At 40.0% G+C, this 15,360-nt stretch overlaps 1 protein-coding gene across 4 annotated transcripts in view; it reads right to left on the bottom strand.

Annotated features, from left to right (window-relative positions):
* Positions 1-15,360, bottom strand: part of CDKAL1 (CDK5 regulatory subunit associated protein 1 like 1) — a 614,486-nt gene that overhangs the window by 273,647 nt on the left and 325,479 nt on the right. The window lies entirely within an intron of this gene.

Below are 15,360 nucleotides of genomic sequence, written 5' to 3'. Positions count from 1 at the left end.
CCATAAAAATAATAAATCTCAGAAGCCACACATTCTGCATGCCAGAAATCACCTCTGGTGAGAAATCCTCGTTTCCAATGTTACTAGGCAAACATTAACTGTTAAAACGCTGGGCTAGACACATTGCAGTGAAAACTCAAAGGAATAAATCCGCACCACAAATCTCAGATGCTGGGGAAGGGACAGGAAGAAGAAGACAGAAGTAAAATCTTAACATTTCCCTCATCAGAAAGATTTTATTGACAGCAATCCTATAGGGAAGCTGCTGAGCATTAATAGGAATTTAAAACCCAGAAATTAAATGTGACGTCTATTCTGGTCTAGGTGTTGGAAAAGACTCTTGAGAGTCCCTTGGACTGCAAGGAGATCCAACCAGTCCATTCTAAAGGAGATCAGTCCTGGGTGTTCTTTGGAAGGACTGATGCTAAAGCTGAAACTCCAGTACTTTGGCCACCTCATGCCAAGAGTTGACTCATTGGAAAAGGCTCTGATGCTGGGAGGGATTAGGGGCAGGAGGAGAAGGGGACAACAGAGGATGAGATGGCTGGATGGCATCACTAACTCGATGGACGTGAGTTTGAGTGAACTCGAGGAGTTGGTGATGGACAGGGAGGCCTGGCGTGCTGTGATTCATGGGGTCGCAAAGAGTCGGACACGACTGAGCGACTGAACTGAACTGAACCGAACTGATTCTGGTCTAAAGGCAAAACAGAAAGAGCATGAAAAAAAGTGCCCGTAACAATATGAAAACTTTACTTTTATCACATTCTTCTAATTCTTGGTAAAAACTCATGAATGAAGGCATTGTGAGTGATCTTGCCCACATCAAAGATTACTGATTCGTGTGCATGTATGCAAAATGAGAAAGTGAAGCAAAATACACACTTCTAGAGCCAAAAAAAAAAATCCAACTAAATAAATAACCTATTTTTGTCTCATCTATTCCTTTACAGAGCTACACAGCTGGTGAGCGTCTTTCTTGTCTAGAAGTGGTACAGAATAGAGCTTGGAGCCAGAGGACTTGAACTTGATTCCTGGCTCCTCCTCTTGGAGGAGTACTACTTGACTGTGCCCAAACGCTTCATCTTCCTCAGCTTTGATTTTCATTCATAAAATGAAGTTAATGAACAGTCCCTAATCACTGGTTATCTTGAACATTGAATAGATAATGTATATCAAGTGTTTGCATAAGACAGTCACTCAACAAAGGTTATTACCTTTTACTTTACTGACAATAAATATGATTCCCTGTTTATATGTTAATAAATGTTGGTAAATATGAAACACCGTGATCAGTGGCTTGCTGTGTAAGCTTGTATAAGTCATTTAACTACTTCGTGCTTCAGCTCTCACATTTGTAAAATGGAGATCATGCTAGTTGTCAAGCCTACATTCCACAGGTTTTCCACACCAAAGTGAGAACAAAAGCTCTTCAGCCCAATTTTTGTACCACGTGTTTATTACCTTGCTAGGGTTGCCCTGCTAAGTCGCTTCAGTCATGTCCGACTCCGTGCAACCCCATAGACGGCTGCCCACCAGGCTCCCCCATCCCTGGGATTCTCTAGGCAAGAATACTGGAGTGGGTTGCCATTTCCTTCTCTAAAGCATGAAAGTGAAAAGTCAAAGTGAAGTCGCTCAGTCGTGTCCAACTCTTTGTGACCCCATGGAGCACCACAAGCTGAGTGCCTTAAACAGCAGAATTTCCTACTCTGGAAGCTAGAGTCTAAGACCACAGAGTTGGAACAGCTAATTCCTTACAATGGCTGAATCTGACGCCTGTCTCCTAGCCTCCTGTGGTCACTGGCATTCTTTGGTGTTCCCTGGCATCACCCTCGTGATGCCTTCATCTTCACATTGCATTCTCCCTATGTGAGTGCTGGCCAACAAGATTTCCCCTTTTGATAAGGACACTGGTCATACTGGGCTAAGGCCTACCTTAATGACTTCGTTTAAACTTGATTATCTCTGTAACGACACTATCACCAACTAAGGTGAGGTACTGGGGCTTACGACTTCAACATATGAATTTGGGGGAGGGGACACACTAAGGGTTTGAAGAGGCACCTCCATTTTTTGTCTGAGAGACTTCTAACTCTGGCTAGAATTTATCTGGCCCCCAGGCTGTATAAGTTCAAACAGGTGCATCTAGAGTAAAGATCTATTTTTTTCCCAAAGGTAGGATTGCCAGATGAAACACCAAGTTAAATTTGAACTTCAGATATACAATGAATAATTTGGGGCACAAGTATGTTCCTTGAGTCTCCAGTATTTTAATTTGCTAAAGCTGGCATCCTACTCACATATGGATTTGCAAACAGCAACCCACTCCAGTGTTCTTGCCTGGAGAATCCCAAGGACGGCGGAGCCTGGTGCACAGAGTCGGACACGACTGAAATGACTTAGCAGCAGCAGCAGTACACTGCCACACTGAGGTCAAGGTCAGGCAGTGCTGCCTAACCCCCAAGAATCCCCTGAGGTACTTGTTATACACGTGCATTCCCAGGCTCCCCCCAGAATCACAGAAGCAGACCCTCCATGGGAAAGGCTAGAAAACTAGAGGCTTAACCAGTAGCTAAGATGATTCCTACCAAAGACATCTGGGAAACAGTGGGCTAGCTGAGGACAAAGAACAGCTGCTAGAATAAGAACAAAGAAGAATGATCAAGTGAAAACATCTAGAAATAAAACAGTTGAGAATAACAAGCCTTTTCTCATTTAAAGCATGAGAATAGAGGAAAGAGGACTTGATAACCACAAATAATTAATGCTTATCTTCTGGAGAGATGGGAGTGGGTGTGATGACTGTATGTGTTACACTGTTCCCCCCTGGGCTCAATCCACCAGGTTCAATTTGTAAACTCAGACTGTTCCACCACCAAGGGCTCCTCCTGGTAGAAAACAAGCATTTGCTGTCTGCCTTTCTGGGCACCACAGCTTTGCTCTGCCTGAGGCCTGCCCAGGAGTCTGTTCTTCCCGCCTCCTGAGTCTCCACCTCCTTCTCACTAGGGCAACATTTTTCTCCCTGTAAATGGAGAAGAAGGGCAGAGGTGCACCTGGTCGGTGGGTGGTCTGGATGCAGCACAACGTACTAATGTATGTTTCAAACACTGGAAAACAACAAAACCAGGGCAAATACCACATGAAAATAAAATCTGTGCTTTAAGTTGATTTTAAATGAAGCACCTAAAGCATTTAGATAAATCTTATTGACTGCCTATGCAATAATAGTCTAGATGTGACTAGTGGCCTTTTAAGCAAAGTATCAATGGTTTACAAAACTAAATTATAGTGAATGAGTCAAGACTTGTTGGATTAATTATAAGAGGTGCTGATCCGTGCTATATTCTTGGGAAAATCTGACCCATTTTTGGTCCCTTCATCAATTCTGATTACCTAATCTCAATTTTCTTCTTGTATGAGATAGAAAGATTTCTCAGCCCTGTGTAATTTGAACTCTGTCCTAGAGAGGCATAAATTCAACAAAACCATTGTATGTATCAGATCATATACACAAATCACAGAGAGAAAAGCATACATGGTTTTATCACATTACTGGTTATTTTAGCTTTTGGGTTTTAACATATAGTGCTTGATCTTTTATTGAATATAGTTTTGTATATGAGGAAAGGAGACAGCACCAAAGAAGAAACAACCACAAAATCTGACAAATCATTAGAATAGATCAATGCCTAGTGCTCCTTCAGATGTACTGCAGCAACAGTGCAAACAAGGATATAATTTCTAGGATGAAAATGAATAATTTTCTTATCATTAAGGCTAACCCAGCACTTTCACTGAAAATACAGGTGAAGAATCCTCTTAGAACAACAACAAAGAAATATGAATACTTAAATTTTAATAAAAATATTCTGTCAAATTACAATTGCTTGAAGAGGGACTTCACTGGAGTCAGTCTTACTAGGTATTATACACGGTCTATTCGTTAAAAGGTTGTTACTTCAAATTAAAATGATTATAAGTTAACTTCTTTTCGATTGGAGGGAACTTTCCCCCTAAAGACATGGTAATATCTGAAGACTGTATACTGCTTCTTAGTTTGCACATACACATTATTTCTTTCAATCTCCATAAATAAAGTAGGTAAAGATGAAAAACATTAAATATTTATGCCAAGTCACAGAGTTGGTTTGTAACACAGCTACTATTAAAATCGAGAGAGAGTTATGCCTGGCCCAGTGTATCTTTTTATTTACCTACCAAGGAAGATTCAGGACGGATTCACTGTATTCACTCAATTAAATCTGAACTCATAATTCCTATCATTTTTTAATCAATACTAAATATTTTCAAGCAATTACACTTAGGCCCATCTAAATCTGATAAACATTGGCAGTGCGTAATTTTAATAAGTTGACCTTACATATTCAAGACTTTTGTTTTCTAGTGAAAAATACATTAACATTTCTTTTATCTCCATTCGATAATTCTGGTATTTAAAGTGGCTGAAAGCAAACATCAACTTTCAGGAGTCCTGTTGCTCAGATTCTGCACTGTGGCTGTTTCTTTTTTTTGTTTTTTTTATTCCGTCGGTTTCTACTCTGCTCTGTCCTGAGTGTAAGCTGCCCAAGGAGGACCTCACATGAGGCTTGGAAGCCGAAGTGAGGCAGCAGCCACAACTCTGAATGAAACTCATTGTAATTAGAAGTGCTGACAGCACAGAAATGCCAGCAGATTCGAACTTCTCATTCTCCTCCATTTTGTTTCCAGCACGTGTGTCTGAGCTGACCTTGTGGATCAGCAGCAGCCTGAGGCCCATGGCCAATCCCCCGCCTGGACATGCATCCTCAGTTTCTGCCCCACTGTGGAAGCTCAACCTCCTATCAGTTCAGTTCAGTGACTCAGTCATGTCCAACTCTTTGTGACTCCATGGACTGTAGCACGGCAGACTTCCCTGTCCATCACCAACTCCAGGAGCTTGTTCAAACTCATGCCCATTGGGTCGCTGATGCCATCCAACCATCTCATCCTCTGTCGTCCCCTTTTCCCCCTGCCTTCAATCTTTCCCACCATTAGGGTCTTTTCCAATGAGTCAGTTCTTTGCATCAGGTGACCAAACTATTGGAGCTTCAGCTTAGCGTCACTCCTTCCAATGAATATTCAGGACTGATTTCCTTCAGGATTGACTGTTTTGACCTCCTTGCAGTAAAAACGGACTCTCAAGAGTCTTCTCCAACAGCACAGTTCAAAAGCATCAAGTCTTCGGTGCTCAGCCTTCTTTATGGTCCAACTCTCACATCCATACATGACTACTAGAAAAACCATAGCTCTGAATAGATGGACCTTTGTTGGCAAAGTAATGTCTCTGCTTTTTAATATGCTATGTAGGTTGGTCGTAACTTTCCTTCCAAGGAGCGTATCTTTTAATTTCGTGGCTGGAGTCACCAGCTGCAGTCATTGTGGAGCCCAAGAAAATAAAGTCTGTCACTGTTTCCATTGTTTCCCCATCTATTTGCCATGAAGTGATGGGACCGGATGTCATGATCTTCATTTTCTGAATGTTGAGTTTTAAGCCAGCTTTTTCACTCTCCTCTTTCACTTTCATCAAGAGGCTCTTCAGTTCCTCTTCACTTTCTGGTGGTGTCATCTGCATATCTGAGGTTATTGATAGTTCTCCCAGCAATCTTTGCTGGAGAAGGCAATGGCAACCCAGTCCAGTACTCTTGTCTGGAAAATCCCATGGATGGAGGAGCCTGGTAGACTGCAGTTCATGGGGTTGCAAAGAGTTGGACAGGACTGAGCGACTTCACTTTCACTTTTCACTTTCATGCATTGGAGAAGGAAATGGCAACCCACTCCAGTATTCTTGCCTAGAGAATCCCAAGGACAGCAGAGCCTGGTGGGCTGCCATCTATGGGGTCACACAGAGTCGGACACAACTGAAGCGACTTAGCAGCAGCAGCAGCCAGCAATCTTGATTCCAGTTTGTGCTTCAACCAGCCCGGTGTTTCTCATGATGTACTCTACAAATAAGTTAAATAAGCAGGGTGACAATATACAGCCTTGCATAGTCCTTTCCCAATGTGGAACCTGTCTGTCGTTTCATGTCCAGTTTTAACTGTTGTTTCTTGACCTGCATACATGTTTCTCGGGAGGCAGGTAAGGTGGTCTGGTATTCCCATCTCTTGAAGAATTTCCCACAGTTTGTCATGATACACACAGTCAAAGGCTTTAGCATAGTCAGTAAAGCAGATATTTTTCTGGAACTCTCTTGCTTTTTCAATGATCCAACAGATGTTGGCAATTTGATCTCTGGTGCCTCTGCCTTTTCTAAATCCAGCTTGAACATCTGAAGCTCTCAGTTCCTGTACTGTTGAAGCCTCACTTGGAGAATTCGTTGCTTCCCCCACCCCCTATAGGGAATCCTTTATCCCATAACTCCCAGTGGCCCTGCTTCCCCTGACAAACCTAACTGATCCATATACCTCCTAGACCACAGTGGTGAGAGGATCAGCTAACGGTTGTTATTTGTTTCCCTAATTACTAGTTTTTCTTCATAGTCACTTTTGAGACTACAATTTCTAATCCTAAAAGGATTTATGTCTACCATGACAAAATAAAGCAAGCCCAGCTCTGTTCTATGACAGGACTGCATAGAGATTTGAGTGCCATTTATTCCTTAGGGTTGTTATACGCACCTCCAAATAAAACACTTTCTATTCAAAAACAGCATGTTCGTTGCCAGAATTTGTTTGTCTTCTATGTTACTATATGCACTCCATAGAAAATACAACTGTGACTGAACAATCGAACTGAATCATGCAGGAGCGGAAAACCATCTAGTCTTTTCCAATAAACATATAAGGGCACGTAAGAGCAGCAAAACTAAGAGAGGGAATATCAACATTGATCTCTGCAGACTTCTAAAATGATGCATATTACTAATGCTCAATTACAAAGTCTCTCAGGAACTTGGGCTGAGTCAAGTAATGAACATACACATTTACTAATTCCAGCAGCACTTTATTCAAGAACACATCTCCAAATAATGATGCTTGGGAAGATTAAAGGAGCTAGTGTTTCAAAGACTAACATCCTCAGAAAAGCTTTGATATCAAAATTAAGATATTCAGCATTAAAGGTGTGTGTGTGTGTGCGTGTGTATAAAGGGGAGGGAGAAGGGAAGACTGCAGTTAAGCTTGGTTGTTCAGAGGCAGAAATTAGGCATAGACGTTTTGTAAGCAGGACTGGCAAATATACATTAAAAATAGTGTGGGTTTTCCATCCACGACTTCAAACTTGCCCATTTTCCCTCAAAAATCACCACTTACACTAATGCTGAAGCTCCAATACTTTGGCCACCTGATGAGAAGAACTGACTCATTGAAAAAGACCCTGATGCTGGGAAAGATTGAAGGCAGGAGGAGAACGGGACGACAGAGGATGAGATGGTTGGATGGCATCACCGACTCAAAGGACATGAGGTTGAGCAAGCTCCAGGAGTTGGTGATGGACAGAAAAGCCTGGCATGCTGCAGTCCATGGGGTCACAAAGAGTTGGAAACAACTGACTGAACTAACTTTTATAAGCTAAGTGCTACTTAGCCTATAGAATGCAGTGATAGCCGCAGTATGACAGATGGATGACTTGTGGGCAAAAGCCCTAAGGTCACAACCAAGCATATCACCACTTTCCTGGGCTCCCAGGAGGGCTTTACCTCAACAGGCTCTTAATTCATCATCCATGAGGATTGCCTGCCTAAATGACCTGCTGCCATCTACAACCAACAGCCATTCTTCAGTTATTGTCTTTGGGAGCACATCTTCATTTCTCTGTCTGCCTTGTATGGTATTCCATGCCTTCTTAAATAATTTCTTTTAGCAATTCTCAAATTCAGAGCTCCAGCTCAGACTCTTTTTCTCAAACTCCCGATATTGCTATATATTTAACCACCTCCTTGATCATCCCCCTTTGACAGCTCATTTATTTCAAAATAACATGCCCCACACGGACCTCCAGAGCTTCTGAGACAAATTCGTGCCTTGGTCCTTCTCATTCAGTACATTATATCACAACCATAACTGGGAAATATTAGTGCCTCCCTTGCTTCTTCCTCACACCTTACACCTAAATTCTGCTTACTTGACCTAGCCAGCTGTGCAGCCTAGGGTGTGTGTGTGTGTCTGTGTGTGTCTGTGTCTGTGTGTGTGTGTGTGTCTGTGTGTCTGTGTGTCTGTGTGTGTGTGTGTTTTCCATCTGCACTGCCAGGGCACTACGTCAAACCACTTAAGATTAATATAATGTTTTGTATATATGTTATACCTGAATAGTGATATTGACTCTCAGACCACAGAACTGGGAGTGGAAAAGAAGAATAAGGATTCTAGGATACTATGTTTTGTTGTGCTGAGTTCACTAGAACTAGTTAGATAATTATATAACATGGGCAAGTCACTTAGCCCCTTTTGCTCTCAATTTCCATACAAATAAAATATGGACTTTAGTAAGATGATGTCCAAAATACTCATTAGCAATAAAATATTTTATATAGAGGGAACCTCTGGAAGTCATCAATCTTAGCAATAAGCTAGTTTGAGCAAACATATATTAGGAGGGAACTGTTTTGCAAAAAGCTCCATCATAAGATTAACTACAGAATCTAACTGTTTGAGAATGAGATAATATATATGATTGACTTCACAGAACATTATTTTATTCAATAATTTTCATGGTGATAGTATTTAAATATTGGTCCATTTATCAGTACTCTCAATAAGTATTCCCAATCCTACTGAATTCATAGTATTTAGAAAACAGAATTGGTTTTCTGTTAGATTTCAGATGCCAAGAAAAACAGCCATTAGTCAAGAGTAGGCCACTTTAGAATAATGATAGCATTCCTATAAAAATGTGTTCACTTCTGAGAAGAAGCTAAAGAAAACTAAGCATGGAGTCACTCTTTCGATGACAGTCACATTGAGTGAGTCTGCTCTAGTCATTAAGGTCTAGCCTATTTAAATATCTCATCAGAATGCCCCAACTAGAGAGGGCTACAGATTGATCAGGAACAAGAAGAGAGACAAAAGGAGGGGGAGGGGCAGAAAGACTGCACCTCTAAGGACCAAGAGAAGATCTAGAGGTATGGAGAAAGACACACAGGACAGGACGGTGTATGCTGAGATATGCAGAGGCAAATGAAACAAAATTCAGACCAAGCAGTAACAGTGAAAAAGAGCCCAAGGAGTCCCCCATTACAGAACCCGGCTGTTATAAACTGTCACAAACTGAAATAGACCCAAGAATGACTGGGATATCCTTCTCCACCCAGGAGTGAATGAGTAAAAGTCTGTTGATTAACAAGACTATACCCTGAAGAGTAACTACATTTTTCATGGACTTTCTATAGATTTCATCAATTCATCAGACCTTGACTGAGTCATTCATATACTCCACTCTTAAACAGATTGATTCATTAGTTGTGAAGCCATTTAACTGAAAAAAAAAAAAAAAAAAGAATAAATGACACAAAAATAACAGCTGCCATATATCCTCCTACTTTCTGTGCAGTATTAAAACCATTAAGTGCTTTAGCTATGTATTTTTAATTACTTTATAATGGGGGGTGTGATTCACACTAATTGTGTGAAAAAAGATTTTGCATACTCACTGTAAAGATTCTATATAATATAAAGTTAAAAGAAGTTCCATTACTGAGAGATAACTGCTTATTTCAATCCTCATCCACCCTTTATATTTCAGTTGTTTTTGTTCTAAGAAGGTCATCTTTTCCATAAAGATAACCATGTCTCTAGCAGAACACTGGCTATTGAACACATTAAGATAATTGTCTAGGACAATTCTGAATCTATATTAGTAGCATAGGAGTCCTGGAAACAATAAAACTTAACAATTAGTTTCCAAACTTTTAGGTACATTTAGCCAAGACTGCCACACTTCTCAACACTCTACCTGGTAGCTCTTCATTTAAATGTAAGTTTCATACAGAAATTCTTTTTTTTTTTTAATTTAAATTTATTTTAATTGGAGGCTAATTATTTTACAATATTGTATTGGTTTTGCCATACATCAACATGAATCTACCACAGGTGTACACGTGTTCCCCATCCTGAACCCCCCTCCCACCTCCCTCCCCATCCCATCCCCCTGGGTCATCCCAGTGCACCAGCCCCAAGCATCCTGTATCCTGCATCAAACCTGGACTGGCGATTAGTTTCTTTTATGATATACATGTTTCAATGCCATTCTCCCAAATCATCCCACCCTCTCCCTCTCCCCCAGAGTCCAAAAGACTGTGAAATTCTTTTAAAATTAACTTTCACCAACAGAAGTTTCAAGTTCTTTTTCATTTACTGTTGGAGACAGCAGATCTAAGTAAAAAATAATTTATGAGATCAGCCTCTGAACTCAAGAACATTTTAACCCAACTGAGTTCTACGAACTACAGGGTTCCAACGCCACAGCTCTCTTTGAGAAGATAGATTTATTTTGAGAAAGGCAGGCAGAGAAGAGGGATGGAGTTTTCATCCTGGTGGCCCCTGCTGCACTCCACACCTAACCTGTAGCATCTAGCAGTCTCAGTCTCAAACAGTGGGGAGCAGAAACCTAATCAACATTGAAATGTTGATGAGTTCACAAATTAAATGCAACTATACATACTTATTTCCTAAACCACAAAACCCAATCCTGACTTTCAGTATTGATTTAAAATATTTTTTACCTTTTTATTTCCATTTTCACATGAGCAGAAAACACTCATATAAGCAATTTTCAAAATATGCATTTTTATATGAACTGGACGTAGGTGGTGGCTCAGTGAGTAGAGAATCTGCTCACAATGCAGGAGATACAAGAAAGGTGGGTTTGATCCCCAGGTAGCAAAGATCCCCTGGAGAAGGAAATAGCAACCCATTCCAGTATTCTTGCTTGAAGAATTATAAGGTCAGAGGAGCCTCATGGGCTACAGTCCATGAGGTCACAAAAGAGTCAGACACAACTGAGCATACATACATAGAGGACATAATATATGTGTCTTTATATATGCTTATATGTGCTTAATATGCTTTTACCAAGACTTTGTTATCCATCCTCCTGAATCTCATTTCTAAATTTCATAAAGTGATTTTAAAAGAAAAAAAAAGCCATTTCCAAATCCCAATCTCTTAATTTTTATCTGTCAGGGTTCCTGTCTAGCCTATGTCCAGAATGCTAAGTTATTTTTGACATGCTGCTGTGGAGCATGGGAAATCAGACTTTAAGCTTCTTCAAAAGGGGAAAAGAAAGCTGAGAAACAGAATTTTAAGGAGTGATTAAGAAACATGCATATTTCTACTGGGTAATCACACACCTGAGTCCAGGTTGGACACAGAGGTACTCTGTGTACGCACTAGGGCAGATTATCACGGAAAGCCATTCCTGTTCTTTCTAGGAATGATTATAAACAGTGGAAGTTAAACAAAGCTAAAGAGACATGAGACTTATCTGACCTTCTCACAACAACCAATGTTAGATATAACCTGCAAATTCTGAAATCTCCTAATGAAAATTATCAACACAATGATGGTAAATACCTACTGAACAAACACACCTCTGTCTGTTCACTGATCTATGTATCTGTCAGCTTACATCATTTTTCTGACAGAAATTTTAGATTCTGAACTCTAAAAAATGAATTGTATGGTGTGGGGAAACAGAAATATTTATATGCTTCTGGAAGGATTACATGAGAGCAGTGAGGTAATATCCAGTAACGCTGAAAATAAACACATCCATTAACCCAATATTTCACTTAGAGGTAATATACCCTGAAGCAACTACCACACATGTATGCAGGGAAATAAGCATAAGGATGTTCATTGTGATTTCATTATTTGTAACTGTGGTTTAGTTGCTAAGTCACGTCCGACTCTTGCAATCCCATGGACTGTATACAGCCTGCCAGGCTCCTCCGTCCATGGGATTCTCCAGGCAAGAATACTGGAGTTGGTTGCCATTTCCTTCTCCAGAGGATCTGCCCGACCCAGAAAGAATCCAAATGTTTATCACCAAATAAATGAATAAACTGTAAACTCATAAAATGAAATACTATAGAGCTGTTAAAATGAGTGAAACAAATATATGGACCAACATGGATAGCCCTGTAAAAGGACATGTTGAGTGAAAAGAGAAAAGTTAAAAAATATTTTAGAGTATGAAACCATTTTTCACTGTTACAACTTAGAAAACATACACACATGATAAATACCAAATTCATGACAGCAGTTACCTTTGGTAGAAAAGTAGGAGAATAAAACCTGGTGGGAGATGATAGGGTATTTCAACTTTATAAGATTTTATTTCTTAAAAAAACTAAAGAGCATGTGACAATACCAACATCTATTCATTCTCTTTGAAAAATTCAGTTTTTGCTATAATAGCGATGTATCTCATGTGTTATTTTTATTTGTCAAAACAAAAGTTAGAAAGTACATAGCTTAGTGAAAAATAAAAATAATGGTTATCTCTAAAAATCTGTGGTTCAGCTCTATAAATATAGGGTCAATTATTATACCTGAAACACTCAAACATGAAATAAAAGACCTTCTTCCAACTTTCCCAAGTGGAAAATCTCTTATTTAGAAGAGAAGCCTTTACAAACAATATTATCATTCAAACTTATTTTTAAAAACAGCTTAAATTTAAGGCTTTTAAAAAATTTAAGGTGTTAATGTGCTTTCCTTTTTATATCACTTGAAGAATTATTTCCTATATGATTGAAAACACTGCAAAAATAGTGCACAATGCAAGATCAGAGGTTAATTCTCTTAAATTCTAACACTAGTAAATTTATTACTGTCTCTTTATTAAGACCATCTGAATGGTATGGTAAAAAAAATAAAAGGATTTTTGTTGAATATGTATACTAATTTACCATGTTTGACTCAAAAAACAGTTAAGCTGAATTTTTAAAAACCAAATAGTTGAGGTCAATAATACACTGAATTGAAAACTCGTGTATTAGACTGACTCCAAAATGACATTTTAAATATTTATTTGTATTTATTTGGCCGTGCCAGGTCTTAGTTGTGGCATGTGGGATCTTAGTTCCCTGACCAGGGATCCAATCCTGGTCCCCCGCATTGGGAACACAGAGTCTTAGCCATTGGACCACCAGGGAAGTTCCCAAAATGACATTTTTAGATACTAAACATGCAGCCAATAAGCAAATGAACTACCAGTATCCTTGGCAGTAATTCCATTCTTGCCTTGATTACAATGGGCTCAGTATACAATTATATGTCAAAAAGCTTGCAACATTTTTTTATGCATTTGTATTTCATTTATAATCACACCACTTGAATGCTTGAGCAAAGTCTGTTTTGTTAGTATAAAATAATGTTAATTTCTAAAAATGTTCAAAGTTATATACCCAATCTCTGTTCACACACTGCTATACTACTACTTCTACTCACTTCACCATCACCACCACCACGAGTATTACCATCATCACCATCACTTTAGCACCTGTTCAAGCCTGATCCCTACCAAGCCCTTTGCATACATTTTTTTCATTTGATTCTCACTGCAACTCATGAGGTTAGTTCTATCATTTTCCTGACTTGATAGATAAATAACTGAGGATAATTATGTTAAATAAGTTATTTAAAGTCATGGAGATTCAACAAATAGGAGAAGAGCGATTCATTTAACTGTGGAAGTCAATTACTTAACCATTACAATGGCACCCCACTCCAGTACTCTTGCCTGGAATATCCCATGGATGGAGGAGCCTGGTAGGCTGCAGTCCATGCTAAGGGTTGGACATGACTGAGCGACTTCCCTTTCCCTTTTCACTTTCATGCATTGGAGAAGGAAATGGCAACCCACTCCAGTGTTCTTGCCTGGAGAATCCCAGGGACGGGGGAGCCTGGTGGGCTGCCATCTATGGGGTCGCACAGAGTCGGACATGACTGAAGTGACTTAGCAGCAGCAGCATACATTCTATACTCTACCAGACAGAAAACTTTGAAAACTGTATAGATAAGTGCAACTCTGTTTACAAATAAATATCATGTAATGAGACACATACACCTTAAAATTTACATTAAGTGCCCTGCTGAGTCGGGCCCTCCCCACTTAAACAGTCAGCCTTGCCTTAACACATCATGTAACATGCCTTCATGCACGCAGGCTAAGCCACTTCAGTCGTGTCTGACTCTCTATGACTCCTTGGACTGTAGCCCTCCTCTGTCCATGGGATTTTCCAGGCAAGAATCCTGGAATGGGTTGCCATGCCCTCCTCCAGGGAAATCTTCCTGACCCAGCGACCAAACCTGTGCTCTTACATCTCCCGCATTGGCAGGCAGATTCTTTAGCACTAGAAACATCCTTGCACTTTACCGCAATTATTAAACATTTGCTACAGGTCTGAGACCTAAAATGAATATGCCAAGAACCATTAAGCCATACAGCAGGAAGGCAGGTGCACAGAACCCTACTATCCTGTGGCTCTGAGACAAGGAAAGGCCAGCAAATGCCTCATGAAAGTAGGCTCTAAACTGCATTCAGGGCAGGTAGTGGAATGAAACATGATTACTTGACTCCAATCAAAATCCCAAAGAATTTAGTACCTTATTCAGATGTCCTAATGTGTTTCTTCTGTGATGCCAAGTTAAAGCTATCAGCTATTAAAAATGAGGCTGCAAAGAGAGCTGCCTATTTGATATCATTCCAGACCCACCACCTACAGAGTAATACTATTCTGCTTTCCACAGCTGTTTCTCCTTACCTGAGGTGAGGCAGGTGCAGGACAAAAGAAGCCAAGGACTCTGCACCTGCTCCCTCAAATGCAGCTCAGGTAAAGCAGGTAGCCTGACCTTTGCGGGCCCGTCACCAGGAGCAGATGTTCGGTGGAGACCAGGAGGTTCTCATGCACTTGACTTTGCCTCAGTTGAATTCATTTAATTTAACCAATCTGATCAGACTCTACTGACAGATGCTGGGGGAACTGCTTTCTAAAGGCTTGCTTTATCTCGAAAGATCTTGTCAGAAAATACTGGAACAAAATCTTAGCAGTTCAAGGTAGAAGTGGATAGTTACTATAAGGTAAATGGAAACTCCTAATAAAGAACCCATTTTAAAGTAAGAACTGCTTCATTAATTCTGGAGGTTGATGCAGATAAAGGAGTATAAGCACATATTTCATTTTAACTATTTATAATGAAAAATTGCAAACTCATATACAAGTAGATAGCATAGTATAATAAACCGTCATATACTTACCAAGCAGCTTCAACAAATAGAACCCATAGAGACCCAAGGCCTCCCATTCATACATACCCTCCCTTCTGACCCCACCCAGAGATTTTTGTGGCAAGTTGCAGATATATCACTTCACTACAGATA

This window comes from Oryx dammah, unplaced genomic scaffold, assembly GCF_014754425.2.
Source record: "Oryx dammah isolate SB20612 unplaced genomic scaffold, SCBI_Odam_1.1 HiC_scaffold_11, whole genome shotgun sequence".
Classification (NCBI taxonomy): Eukaryota; Metazoa; Chordata; class Mammalia; order Artiodactyla; family Bovidae; genus Oryx; species Oryx dammah.
Note: the sequence above shows the minus strand (reverse complement) of the source record. Positions and strands in the feature narration are given on the sequence as shown.